A 14,010-nucleotide genomic window follows, 5' to 3' on the forward strand; every position below is an offset into this window, starting at 1 on the left:
AACTAATAATAATTTTTTATCAATAAAAAATGGAAGCCCAATTCGATTGCTTAGTTATTGACTTATTGGCATTGTACCCACAATAAAATCGGTTACTAATTCAGCCATAATATATTTATATATAAATATTATATATATTATTTAATTTATATTCAGCGTATATTTTATCTTTTAAGTTTTAACATATATTTTATATATATAAAAATACTATTTGTACGTTAAAATCAGTCACTAAAATTAGCCACTAATATATTTATATATAAATATATATGTAGTTTAATTTATTTTTAATATATATTTATATTCTAATATATATTTTATACTGATAATTAACTTTAATAACTAATTTTAATATACACATAACATAATTCTTATACATATAATTAATTAAATGACATGTTTTTTTATATTAGTGTAACATAATTATTAATTAAATGGATATTATTATTAGTCTTTTTTACGTGAGATACATATACATCAGATGGCTACTAGCTTATGTCTTCTGAAAGTGATTAATTAAATTAAAGTGAGGGTTACGCATTTAATTAATTAACTTATTTTAATTTTTAGTGATGAATATTTGTACAAGTATTTTTTTTAATCAAGTTGTCATAAGTTTAATAAAAAAAATGCATCTATACATTATTGCTTCTACTTTTTTAAGCTTTTATGACACAAAAATTTATTAAAAAATACAGACATATAAACCGTCAAATTTATCGATAAAATTCTTAAAAAAATCCGATAATAATAATATTATTATTAGAATAAATCTAATGGTATAAATGTCATTGGTAACAGGTGGATTTTAGAAATATGATGTTAATTACTGTTAAAATTTTATAACAATAATTACTTCTAAAATAGATATTTTAATTTGTGATTATCATCGAAAAAAATAATCTGACTATAATTTTGGCGCCATTTTAATTTTTTAGCGCTCTGATTATGGTTGGAATCATATTATTTAATAAAGTAAATAAAAAAAACTAAATGATATCGTTAGATTTATTCCATACAAAATTCTACGTAATATTATGTTTTAAAAATAATTTTTATTTAATATTTTTTAACTATAATTATCATAACTATAACCTGATGAAAACTAAATAATATTATAATAATTAAAAATAAAAAACTACGATATAATCTGAAATAACAACGGTCAAAAACATAATAAAGTAATCTTGTCAATAAAATAAATGATATTAACGTCAAATTACACAAAAGAAAACCATAAAATTTATGAGTCGTCATAATCATCGTCGTCTTCCTCCTCCTGATGATCTCACTGCTGGTCCTAATTCGGCAGTACTGTGAGTGTCGGTGTTTGCAGGCACAAGTGCAGATGAGGAGGAGTTGCCTCATGCACCACTGTCCCCACGCACACTTGCTGATAGTAGGTAGCCATCTACTGTCATATGCATTGTATCTGCTCCAACTCCTGTCTGAGCTCTTGTCTCAAGAGCTCTGTCTCCTCATCTTGAGCATCCTTTTCCGTCATACATGCAAGGAACTCATTGTACCTCTCCTCAACTAATGGAGCTAGTGACCGCTGGTGACCATGATCCTGCAGGCTTTGGGTCAGGTTATATATGGATCTGCTCACACAAATCTACGTCCTACGGATCTGCAGGGCTGATAGCCGAGGTGAAAGAAGCCCTAAAGGTGATAAAATTTAGCTACATCCGGGTTATTAGGATCTTCTTCGACACTTTTTGTAGCTTGAATTCCAACTGCATCAAAGACCGTCTTATTGTATCTCTCATGGTTACTTTCTCAATTTATGTCTTCCATATTTACTTTTCTAATCAAGTTAATTCTCCTTGACCAACCCTCACTATTATTGGCAATAGGTGCAAACTGATTGATTACTTGCTCATCAATTTTTTCGTGTTTATATAGTCTACACTCAATATCCATCCTTAAACCCATTATGATAAAGGTGCAGGGCTATATTCGAAACTCCTAACTACTTAATCAGTCGATATTTATAACATGGACACCTAGATACCCTTTGAGACCTATTAATTTCTATGTTAAACACATACGCAACAAACTGATCAACCCCTCAAAAAACTCAAGTTTTATTCTTTCCTATTGCCTATTATCCATCTCGTACATCCACAAATGATGATTAAGAATCAATTTGCCACAAACAACCTAGAGTTTAACCAACACTACAACTTAATTATTAAGTTTTTTAGAAATTTCAACAAAGTTTCGGCTATAATCAGCGACCTACACCAAATGTAATTTTCAATTTTTATAAGACAAACATGTCTTTAAATAATTTTAACGAAAATTCGTTAGAATTTCTCCTTAATTCAAAGACCTCCATCAAAAAAATTCTGTTTTTATAGTTTAAACAATTACAAGCATATAGTAAAACAAACAACCAACACATCTTTTACAAACCTACCATGTCTTTAAACAATTTTAACAAAAATTTGGCAGAATTTTTCTTTAATTCAGAGACCTACACTAAAGATTTTCTTAGTTTTTACAATTTTAACAATTGCAAGCATATATTAAAACAAACAAATATTCAGGTAAACATGAAATTCTAATAATTGTAATGTGCATTCCCTTATTATCCCACAATTTTTCAATAAACAAGAGTTTCGAAAAGGTTTCACTAGGCAAATTTCTTTAACACAAAATTCAACGATAAAATGCGCGTCATTTTAATTTGAATTCACGTCATTTGTTACCGTCGAATTTTTCGATAGATTATTCAATTCGACAGTAAATCTAACAGCTTGAGAAAACTGCCACGCTAATCGTTGCAAAATCCGATAGTAAAACTACCGATAAAGGTTATCGCAATATCTATAACACAAATTTATCTTATATAGTATGAAAATGTTTGCACATAGCACATAAAGTTTTGCTTGCAACTGTATTTTTTTAGTTGGATGAGTCAATGTTCTAGGTATGTGGTTCTGAAAAATTTTTATGTATTGGATACCAAAATTTTTATATTATACATTAAAATTTTTATGTTATATATTAAAATTTATGTACTGTGTGTATTTTATTAGTTGAGTGTTAATATTTTGAACATGTGATTCTTCAAAAATTTATGTGTTAGATACAAAATTTTTGTGTTTAAATTTTTTGAATAAAAAAACGTCGTTAAAAAATTTATATATATACTAAAGAAATTTGGTTGGACTTAGTTAAAAAAAAAAACTTAATTACATAGTTTTATTGTGTAATTTACATATTCGTCTAAACATGATTTGAATATTATTGACCTAATTTATAGTTAGGTCAATGAATAAAAATTATGTATCATTCTTATGAAACTTATAAACACTTTTATTTTTATATATAGTTATATACCAAATAAAAGTCTAATAAACCAGGATCGAGTAGTCCATTTTTCTCTCATGTATAGGCTGTATTATTACAATAATGAGGCTAAGTTCATAATTTTATAAGAACTATCCTTCCACACAAGGAGTAATATTGTTGAAAGAAACTTTAATTAGGCCATGTCCTTTTTTTCCTCTATTTTATCTTCAATTAGATTATATATACATGTTTGATTTTTTTGAGTATGGTTGAATCCACCTGGAAGGCTCAGCTGAATTTGCAATGGATTGTATATGATGATGAAGTAGAAGATGAACAAAAAACAACTGAAATATCTGCTTTTTGCTGCCTTTATGGTTCCATTTGCACTACCGCAAATGGTTGAATCTTTGCTTTCCGATTCTTGTATTCTAGTCATATTTAATTTCTTCTTCATGAATAATAATATTATGGTTTTGGAGACTGATGTGTCATAAATGAATTCAAAGTGTACTATCATTAGAAGTTGTTGAGGGGCATTGTAAATGGACAAATCAAAGTGCATGCATGTGATGTGGCTGGGCTACATGTAGGTTAGTTTTCACTTTTCTTAAAAAATTATATGCAATATATATACTTTAGCCCTTAAAAGAAATGTACTTGAAGATATTAGAGAGTACTCAATAATCATGGTAACTTAGTGTTGATTCATAATAAGTTGTATAAAATAAGAGTAGGTTTTCCTCCAAAGCTATCCCATATATATGGACATGGTGTACAAGTAAATCTGATTTTTAATTTTTAAAATATTTTTTTTAATCCCATTGCACATTTTGTATACTAAAATCATTGGTTTTCAATATTTTTCTCTTTAACTATTATTTGACTATCATAGATATTAAATTGTCATTTATACGTGCAAGGTACAAAATTTTTTGCATTATATCAATAAATTTTTATATTAATGGTGTCTTTTTAAACCTTAAAAAAAAAACATAATTATAACTCTGAAACAAATTCATGTGCCAACAAAATTCTTAATCTCTTAAAACTAAAATCAATAATTATAATTCAATCCATGCAAAAAAAATAATAAATTTGTCAAAAGAATGAATCTATATATAATAATATAAAAAAAAATAAACAAACGAAGAACTCTCATTTTCTTTGAAAAAGAAAAACTCACAGATTAAATCATAGTGTATACAAAAAACTTTTATGGTAAGTATCCTAAATCTATCACTACAAGAAAAAAGGTCTATGGCTACGCTTTTTTTTTGCTACGCTTTAAAAGCGTAGCCAAAAGTGGTCTATGGCCACGCTTTTATGAGGGTGGCGATAAAATAAAGATTTGGCCACGTTTTTTTTGCTACGCTTTAAAAGCGTGGCGAAAAGTGTCAATGGCCACGCTTTTATGAGAGTGGCAATTGATGCAAGATTTGGCCACGCTTTTATTTGCCACGCTTAAAAAGCGTAGCCGTAGAGAGAAACCGGCACGCTTTTAAGGCGTAGCAACCGAGTTTTGTTATTGCGGCGTTCGAAAAGCGTAGCCATTTCTTAGAAGCCTTTTGGCACGCTTTAAAAGCGTAGCCAAAAGGTTCCCTCGGAAAAAAAAAAAAAGATAGGGATAAATTAAAAAACCCCTTCTTCGTTTAAAGACTCGGTTCACTTAGAGAAAAAGGTTCATTGTGCTCTGCCCTAACCCGTTCTTGTTCGTGCTCTGCCCTAAATCCTCCATCAAAAGCCCCAACGCGACGAGACACTCACTGCCCTAACTCCTCCTCCTTCATTGTGCCTCGCCCTCACTCACCGTGGATGCTCCCCTTTGCCGCTGTTCCATTACTTCGCTGCAAAACCCTAACCCCCTAACCCCTCCCGCGCCACTCCCTTCCTGCTTCTTGCTTCTTTATAAGTCCTCTTCTTTTATTTCTTTTCCTATTTCACCTTACCCCCTCTCACTCCCTCCCACCTTTCTGTTCATTTATTTTTTACTTTTAATTATCTTTTACTTTTAATTACCTGATTTGTTGAAATCAGGATGTATTGAAGGCAATCTCGTTGAAGCAGAACTGGGATTTGAACGATTTGCGGGTTCTTAATTCGGAATCTGTTGGGAACAGGTTCAGGTTCGGAACGTTTCAGAACTTCGAGTTCAGAATTGGGTTTGGGAAAAAGAGCAATTTTTCTGTGAAATTCCCTTAGCCACAGGCGCCGCAGAAGCAGAACGCGGTCACCGCCGAGGCGCCGCACAAGGCACAGAAGCAGAAGCACTTCGTCGCCCTCTCCTCCTCCTCCTAAATCGCGCAGTCCCAGTGTTGTTGCGAACCATCAGAAGCTCAAAAAAGACGAAGAAGAAAAGAGAAGGTAACTGATTTTTGTTATTTATCCCTTCATTTATTTATCTATTTTGTAGTTTGTGTTCGTGATTTTTTTCCTGAATTGGTTGATAATTTAGTGTGTAATATTGGTGAGAAAATGTGAAACGAAGAGAATTCTATTGGTTGAGACTAGCAATTTCTGATTCGTGCTTGCTAGTTTTAACTTTAATTTATGAAGAATGCACCGCACTGGAAATTGGGTATGTTGAAAATGCGTGATAATTTTTGCAGTTATTCGATGTATTTTAGCAGTTATTCGATGCTTGCTAGGTTTTTGGGGACCCCAAATATAATTTCGAGAGGGTAAGCCTTTGTATTTCTACAGTTAACATGAATATGAAGATATAAATCTGATAGCAGTTTGGAGATTATGTATGTGTGCGGATTAGGATAAGCATATTTTTGTCTGACAAATCGATTATCATCAAAAGCTTATTGACTGTGAGAGATTTTTTTAAAATGGTTTTAGAAAGTTAAATGTAGCATGCTTGCAATCTAGGTAGATCTTTTGGAATGAATTTCCTTCTTCTTTGAGGGTAAGTGATGCCAATTTGAAAATGCAACAGGTTAATTTCCTTTCAGAATTCTGATTTTGCTGTACTCTATGTGCAATTTGGTCTTCAATTTATGAGTAGAGGAAATTGGTTATGTGGCTATGAAAATTAAATATATATATATCTCACATTAATTAATGTTTACAAGGTTAGTAGCTAGAGGTTCTAATGATTTCACTGTCACTTTCTTTGCTTCACACAGTTGTTGGATTAGATCACATGACATGACATGTTGGTAAATGGTAATTTATGTGTGTTTATTTTAAAAATGAGTTTGCCAATATTAAACAAGTAATCTGAATTCAAGTTTCAACACAGAATTTAACACGCAATGTAACTTGTTTTGTTGTTTTGTTCTAAGGCCTTAATCAAAGAATATTTGAATTGTGCAGTGGATCTGAAAGGTTTGGGTCAAATTCATTCTTTCAAGTCCTTTTTTTCTTGTTTAATTCAATTTAGCGATTGGTTGGGTTAACCTGAAAGCCCAACTAGTTTGAGTTCCTGTGTGAGTACTATCATAATTAAGTTAAGCTAGATTAGTGTAGTTTTGAATTCTTTTATATGTTGTGTGTGACAAAGGGGACTATGGAGACGAAGTAACTGGAGACACTAAAAGATTTCCACAGGGAAAGAGTGAAGAGTCTTGTTGACGCAGGTGCTGACTTGATTGCCTTTGAGACTATCCCTAATAAATTGGAGGCACAGGTTTATGCTGAGCTTCTTGTGGAAGAAGACATACGCATCCCTGCATGGTTCTCTTTTAGCTGCAAAGACGAGACCCATGTGGTTAATGGTGATCCCATTCAGGACTGTGCTTCTATTGCTGACTCATGCTCACAAGTCATTGTAGTTGGAGTCAACTGTACAGCTCCTAAATTTATTGATGGTTTGATTTCATCTATTAAAAAGGTGACACTTCAATTTAATTAATTGAACTCCTCTTTTATGTGTTTTACTTGTGTATAAGTATTAAATGTCAAAAGAAATTTAATGGCAGGGTACAAGTAAGCCTATAATTCTGTATCCCAACAGTGGAGAGAGTTATATTGCTGAGACCAACCAATGGGAGGTGAGTGAATTCCATGATACTATATATAATTATTTCTAGTTTAAGTCCTTTTTATTGTCTTTATATAATGTGGATCCCACTTAATTGAATTTACGTCCACTTGATGATATATGATTGTATAGAATGAATCACAAAGTAACATTTAAAAAAAAATTAGAACTAATAGAAGCTGAAAGTAGACTTGCTTGAACAAAGCAATCATGGAAATGAAGGCGAAGAAGGGAAGCTCCCATGCGAGCTTCTTTGCTCACAGCAGAGTTCATTGTTGACTTAATTGTTGAAAGTGTATTCGGACATTTTGTGGCATAAAAATTAGATGACAATTGAGCTGGCTCTAATCCTATAAGACACATGAATATTAAGAAATCAACTTTGCTAATTGGAAATGCCATGCTGGCAATGAGGGAAAGGTTGGAGAACTACACTTTGCCGGTTATTAGATATGATTTTGCAATTTCTTGGATTATGATATTATTACAGGGACAATAGTAAGGGCTTTATACTTTATATGAAATTGCATCCCATAATTCATTGGGCTGTAATTTATTTTTTAGTTTAAATCAGTCTGAGTAGTTTGGGATGAATTTTTGTTGAATATGATGCTAGAGCATAGATTATAAAAGATGATATATCTAACTTAAGAGTGTATAACGTGGTTGCTAGATGTTGAAACTAAAATCCAGTTTCCTCTAATTAATACTTTGTTGATCTTAGCATGGAATTTGCCTCTTGTAATTGACAGGGAATGAAACTGCTTCTAACTAGTCGGAAGAGTTCCCTTGGTCGAATTCTAGTTAAGACCTGCAAAAAGAATAAGCCAAATATTAATTAGATACTAATTGTTCGTGTAAATATCAAAAGAGATACAATTATCATAAGTCATTACCAGTTTTCAATTCTCATGTTCATCAGGTCATAGCTACCGGACTGACTACTTTTAGTGAACCAGAGTCTGATCCAGTCTGGCATTATTTCAATATACAGGTTTGGAAATTTTTTTCGTACCCATTATTTGAAATAGTCATTTATTTTCATATTTTGCTGCTAGAGTTGTTGTAACTTTGCATATATATTGTGTAGCTCTATAGCTCCCCTATCCAATGTCCCTTTTACTTTTAATATTCTCTCTTCAATTGCAGATCTTATCTTGTTGGTGGTTACATTAACCAAGATTACTTTTTTCTTATGATTTAGCTTTATGTTAGGGATGCATCTAAGAACTGGAAGTTGGTTCAGTCGGAAGGGAATAGTCGATTCTCTCTGAGAGCCATCAGAAAATCTGATCTTGCTGGACTATACTTCAACCGAGAAATAGAAGGGTATTGTAGATTTCGATGATCATCTTGACGATATAAGCAAGTAAGTGCTTTTGCCAGGCAGCACTTTATATTTTGGTATTATAATTGATTACACACAATCTATAATGATGAGAGCAGAATGCAATTAAACCAAAATTATTTATCAACATTCAAATTGGTTTCTTTTGTTCTGCAGGAAAGACTGGGCCAGCTGTAGCAGCATGATGGCAAAGTAGAACTAAAGAAGCATGATTTCTTGCACTATTCTTATCTGTAAATGTTCTTCATTATTGATTACTAATGAGCTTGTACTGATGTTTGTGCCTCGGCCATTGAAATTTTATGTTAATATGTACTTTATAAACGTGCTTTTAATTTCTTAGTCAATGCCCCAATGGTCCTTATGTTGATTTCTGGCAAAATCATGGTGCTGTTGTACTTCCATTGTATAGTTGCATTATTAGTTATTGATATCATTGCCTTAATGTGTACAGATATTTCCTTCTCCTTTTTCTAAATTATATTCAAGTTTAAGTGCTAATTTTATTGGGGAAATTCGTTAGTTACATTGATCATTGTTAATTGAGCTCCAAGTTTTCTATGCTAAACAGGATTTTTTTTTCAAATTTGACAAGGCTATTGGCACGCTTTAAAAGCGTGGCCATATATCTCTATTGGCACGTTTTAAAAGCGTAGCCATATGTCTCTCTATTGGCACGCTTTAAAAGCGTAGCCATATGTCTCTCTATTGGCACGTTTAAAAAGCGTAGCCATATCTTGCTATTGGCACACTTTAAAAGCGTAGCCATATCTGGCACATATGGCTACGCTTTTAAAGCGTGGCGATCTTTAAAAGCGTGGCAAAAAAAAAGCGTGGCGATAGATCACCAAAAGCGTAGCGATAGAGCAACCGGCAACCTTGCAGTTGTGACCCTTTCAAAAGCGTGCCGATAGTTCAAAAAGCGTGGCGAAAAGCTATCGCTACGCTTTTTTGGACTTTTCGCTACGCTTTAAAAGCGTAGCAAAAAGCTTGTTTTCTTGTAGTGTATAGATGTGTAGTGTCTATGATAAAAAAAAATTAATTAAATTCTTTTAATTTTATGAATTAACTATTCCAATATTTGGGATTGAGACGCAGATAAAAAAAATAATGCTACGTAGCCAAAATATTATAAATAATAAATAAAGATATATGATTAATAATATTTGTGTTTATAAGAGAGTACAAATTACTCTCCTAATTTAATTAATGAAATTAATTTTTTTTATAATTAATTATCTTTCTTTATTTAATTATATTAAAAGTTAATTCTAAATTTAATGTGGATCAGATTCCAAAAATTTCTCCCTTATTATTACAACATGCATTTATAATTTTATAATTTTTTCTCTCAAATAAAAATCTCAAATCTCCTCAACACATTTTATAAAAAATAAAAAAATTTTAAATTTGATCAATTTCTATTTATTGAAAATTAAAAACATGCAAAATTGTTGGTTCATGACTTGTAAAATAAAATAATAAATAATAATAAATTAATACCAATTTATTGATTATAGATATTATATATATAATTATTAATATTATACATATAAAAATATGGATGTTAAATTTGAGAATTTAACAACTTCTGTTATATAACTTATATTTTACATATAGACTATTATAAAATTAAAAAGTAAAATATAAAAAAAATTAAAAAATAAAATTTTAAAAATAATTATTAACTCATCATATTAAAATCAATAAATAAACATACATATGAATACTAAATAAAAAATATTAAATTATAACCCTTTGGTGTACATGTAAGATAATTTAAAATATATAACAAGACACCTAGTTTAAAATTTGGTAATACTAATTATAAAAATTTGTTAATTATAAATATTATATGTATAAAATTATAAATGTTATGAGTATGAAATTATGGATGTTATTAATATAAAATTTTGAATGTTATGTGTATCTTACCTAACTATGAATGTTATGTGTATATATGAACTTGTGGATGTTATGAATAAATTAATTTAGATACTTGACATTTTCTTTTTCAAATTTAATTATAGTAAAATTTAAAAATATATGTGAATCAGAATAAATGATTTTCACTCTGAAAAACATGAAATAAATTTTTAAATTATCAAAGACGGTGATTTAAAAAATTATACATTGATTTAAATGTATGATGTTTTCAAAAAAAATATTAAAATATTTTGAATCATGATTTATTAGTGTATATATAAAATAATTTGAAATATATAATAAAATATAATTTAAAATTAAATAATATTAATTGTAAAAATATATTAATTATAAAAATTATATATATGAATATATAAATATTACATAATAAATAAAAAATGTACTTTTGTTATTACAATATAAATTAAATACTATAAATATAAATTATGTATATTACTTATAATATGCTATTTAATATATGTAATTAATGTTTTTATATACATTAAATATTGCAATAAAGAAAAAATAGGCGCGTAAAAGGATAACAATTAAATTTTGCTCATCACATTAAATAAAGTTAAAAATAAAAAATTTTGGTTGATTTTGGTTCCTAAGTTTGGTTTCCAAATTTTTTCCATAAAAAAAATGGTATATACATATATAAAAGAATATAATATTATATATATATATAGTATTTTTTATGTACTTTTTATGTATTATTTATGTACTCTTTATACACTCTTCGTATAATCTTTTAATTTTATTAACATGTGTTACACAATCTAAAAACAGCACATATTTAAACTTAATTTTACAAAATTAAAAGTCTATTTTACCGCGAGCTTTGCAGATACCAGAGAATCCACCTTGGAACATTTTAGATTCGGCAATGCTTGTCGACGCCAGCCCTGGCAAGGCCCAGCAGGTGTGCTAGATATGTAGGGCTTTAGCCCCACTAGTTAGCCAAAAGAAAAACCTTTGTTGCGTTAACTTTTAAAAAAAACAAAACATTTAAAAACAAAACGTTTGTACTAATTTTGATTAGATTTAGTTACAAAAATGTTTGTATATATAACATTTGCTAATTAAATATTTATATAAATTTTTTATATTATCACTACAAGTAAATTTAATTTTTTTAATATATATTACTAATAAAATAGTTTAATTACAACAATGTTACTTGCACACTAAAATTAGCTACTAAAATTAACTACTATAGATATGTAGTGTCTATGATCAAAAAATTAATTAAATTTTTTAATTTTATGAATTAAAATGTTTCAATATTCAGGATCGAGACATAGATAAAAAAATGGTATATACATGTATAAAAAAATGCAACGTTTTTTGTATATATATACTCTGTGTATTTTTTATGTACTCTTCATGTACTATTTGTATATTTTTTATACATTTTATAGTCTTTATTAACATGTGCTACACAATCTAAAAGCAGCACATATTTAAACTTAATTTTACAAATTCAAAAATCTATTTTACCCCAAACCTTGGAGATACAGAGAACCCTACTTCCAAAACTTCAGAGATTCGGCCACCCTTGCCAACGCCGCTATCAAGGATAAGGGGATTGGCGGCGGCACAGCCACACGATCTCAGCTGTGTTAGATATGTAGGACTTTTTATGGCTATGGAGTTTTTTGTTAAGGCCCACATTGTTCTAGGGCTCACATTGTTCTAGAGCCCATAATAAGACTCATGTTAGTTTTCTTTTCTGCTGTCTGGGCCTTTGGCCCCACTAGTTACCCAAAAGAAAGACCCTTTATTGCGTTAACCTTTTTTTAAAAAAAAAAAACATTTAAAAACAAAATGTTGTGCCAATTTGATTAGATTTGATTACAAAAATTTTGTATATATAACATTCATTAATTAAATATTTATGTAAAATTTTTATATTATCACTATAAATAAATTTAATTTTTTTAATATATATTACTAATAAAATAGTTTAATTACAACAATGTTACTTGTGTACCAAAATTAGTTACTAAAATTAACTATTATGGATGTATTTGGCATATATTACTAAAATTCACGTTCATGGTGATTGATTATTCTTGGAAAATTATGTAAGAAATTTATTTCTTTTTTACCAAGCATAGGGGTGCACAGATCCGGTCCGGCCCGAAGGTCCGGCCCGGTCCCGAACACTTTAGGGACTAAATTGGTGTGATTTCATCGGGTTTAGGGTCGGGTACGGGTCTCAAAAATAGACCCGGTCATTATTTCGGGTCGGGTCCGGGCCATAGCTCGGGTCACCCGAAGTCGGCCCGGTGGCCCGGTCATCATACACAATTAATATTTTGTGTTATTAGTGATGGATCATGACTATTCTTATGTGGAATTTAAGTATTGTAAACCTTAATATTTTGTGTTATTAGTCATTATAAGACTATAAGTTAATGTTTTATGTTTAGAATGCATAAGACTTTAGACTAATACATAAAATTGTATTATTTGTATTCGTTTAAATATTTGGTATTATTAGACAATATTAGTATTGATTGTGGTTATGCTTTAATATTGATTGTGGTTATGCTTTAATTTTGAAGAAGGGTTGGTTCTTGTTATATTTTTTTAAGTGAATTTTACTATGTTAACTAATGGTTGGAGTCTTAAAAATTTGGATATTTTTACATGCTAGCTTACAAGAAGGTATCAACGTAATGTAATGTTAATGACCCGGTTTTTACCCGGTATAATTGTGGCCCGAAAGTGTATTGGTTTCATCGGGTTTAGGGCCGGGTTCGAGTCAAATAAATAGACCCGGTGTATATTTCGGACTGGGTCTGGGTCACATCAAACCCAGCCCATGTGCACCCCCAAACATATCCTTCGTTTTCTTCTGTAAAAAGGATACCAATAACTATTATCTTCATATTATTATTTGTCCATAGGAATTTTTTTTATCCTTTACTGCATTATATTTATGTTATGTATGAAATTTTTTTATTTTTTTATTTGATTTTATTCATATAAATTTTATTTACCTTTTATTATTTCTTATTTGTATGATTTTTTTTCTATTTTTTAATGTACTCTATTTTTGTTTTATATTAATTTTTTTATTTTTTATTCTGATATTGTAAAATTTGTAATTGTAATTATTATATACTACGTTTATTATCAAAATTTTGTATAATATAAATTATGATCCTATACAAAAAGACAAAATAAATAAAAAATTAATTATAAATAACAATAGAGTAATAAATAATGAAAATTTAAAATCTAAAATAATACTAAATTAAAGAGGATGGACAGTACTAGCAAAATTATAGAATATTTTTTTGTTGACATTATAAAATTTATAGTACTCTCTTTTATATTTTTATTTTTTATTGTATTTATTTTATTTATATCATAAATATTTTTTATATTATTTTTGTTAATGTTCTGATATTGTATATATATAAAAAAAATT

General features: G+C 29.3%; 1 long non-coding RNA gene across 1 annotated transcript; it reads left to right on the forward strand.

Moving 5' to 3' along the window:
* Positions 1-4,962: 4,962 nt before the first annotated feature.
* Positions 4,963-9,092, forward strand: LOC107608229 (uncharacterized). Its single transcript, XR_015895922.1, has 6 exons — positions 4,963-5,664; positions 6,812-7,141; positions 7,230-7,301; positions 8,214-8,285; positions 8,496-8,660; positions 8,796-9,092. It is a non-coding gene; the product is annotated as an uncharacterized LOC107608229 (long non-coding RNA).
* Positions 9,093-14,010: the final 4,918 nt, after the last annotated feature.

This window comes from Arachis ipaensis, chromosome B8, assembly GCF_059453495.1.
Source record: "Arachis ipaensis isolate K30076 ecotype BB chromosome B8, ASM5945349v1, whole genome shotgun sequence".
In the NCBI taxonomy this organism is placed as follows: Eukaryota; Viridiplantae; Streptophyta; class Magnoliopsida; order Fabales; family Fabaceae; genus Arachis; species Arachis ipaensis.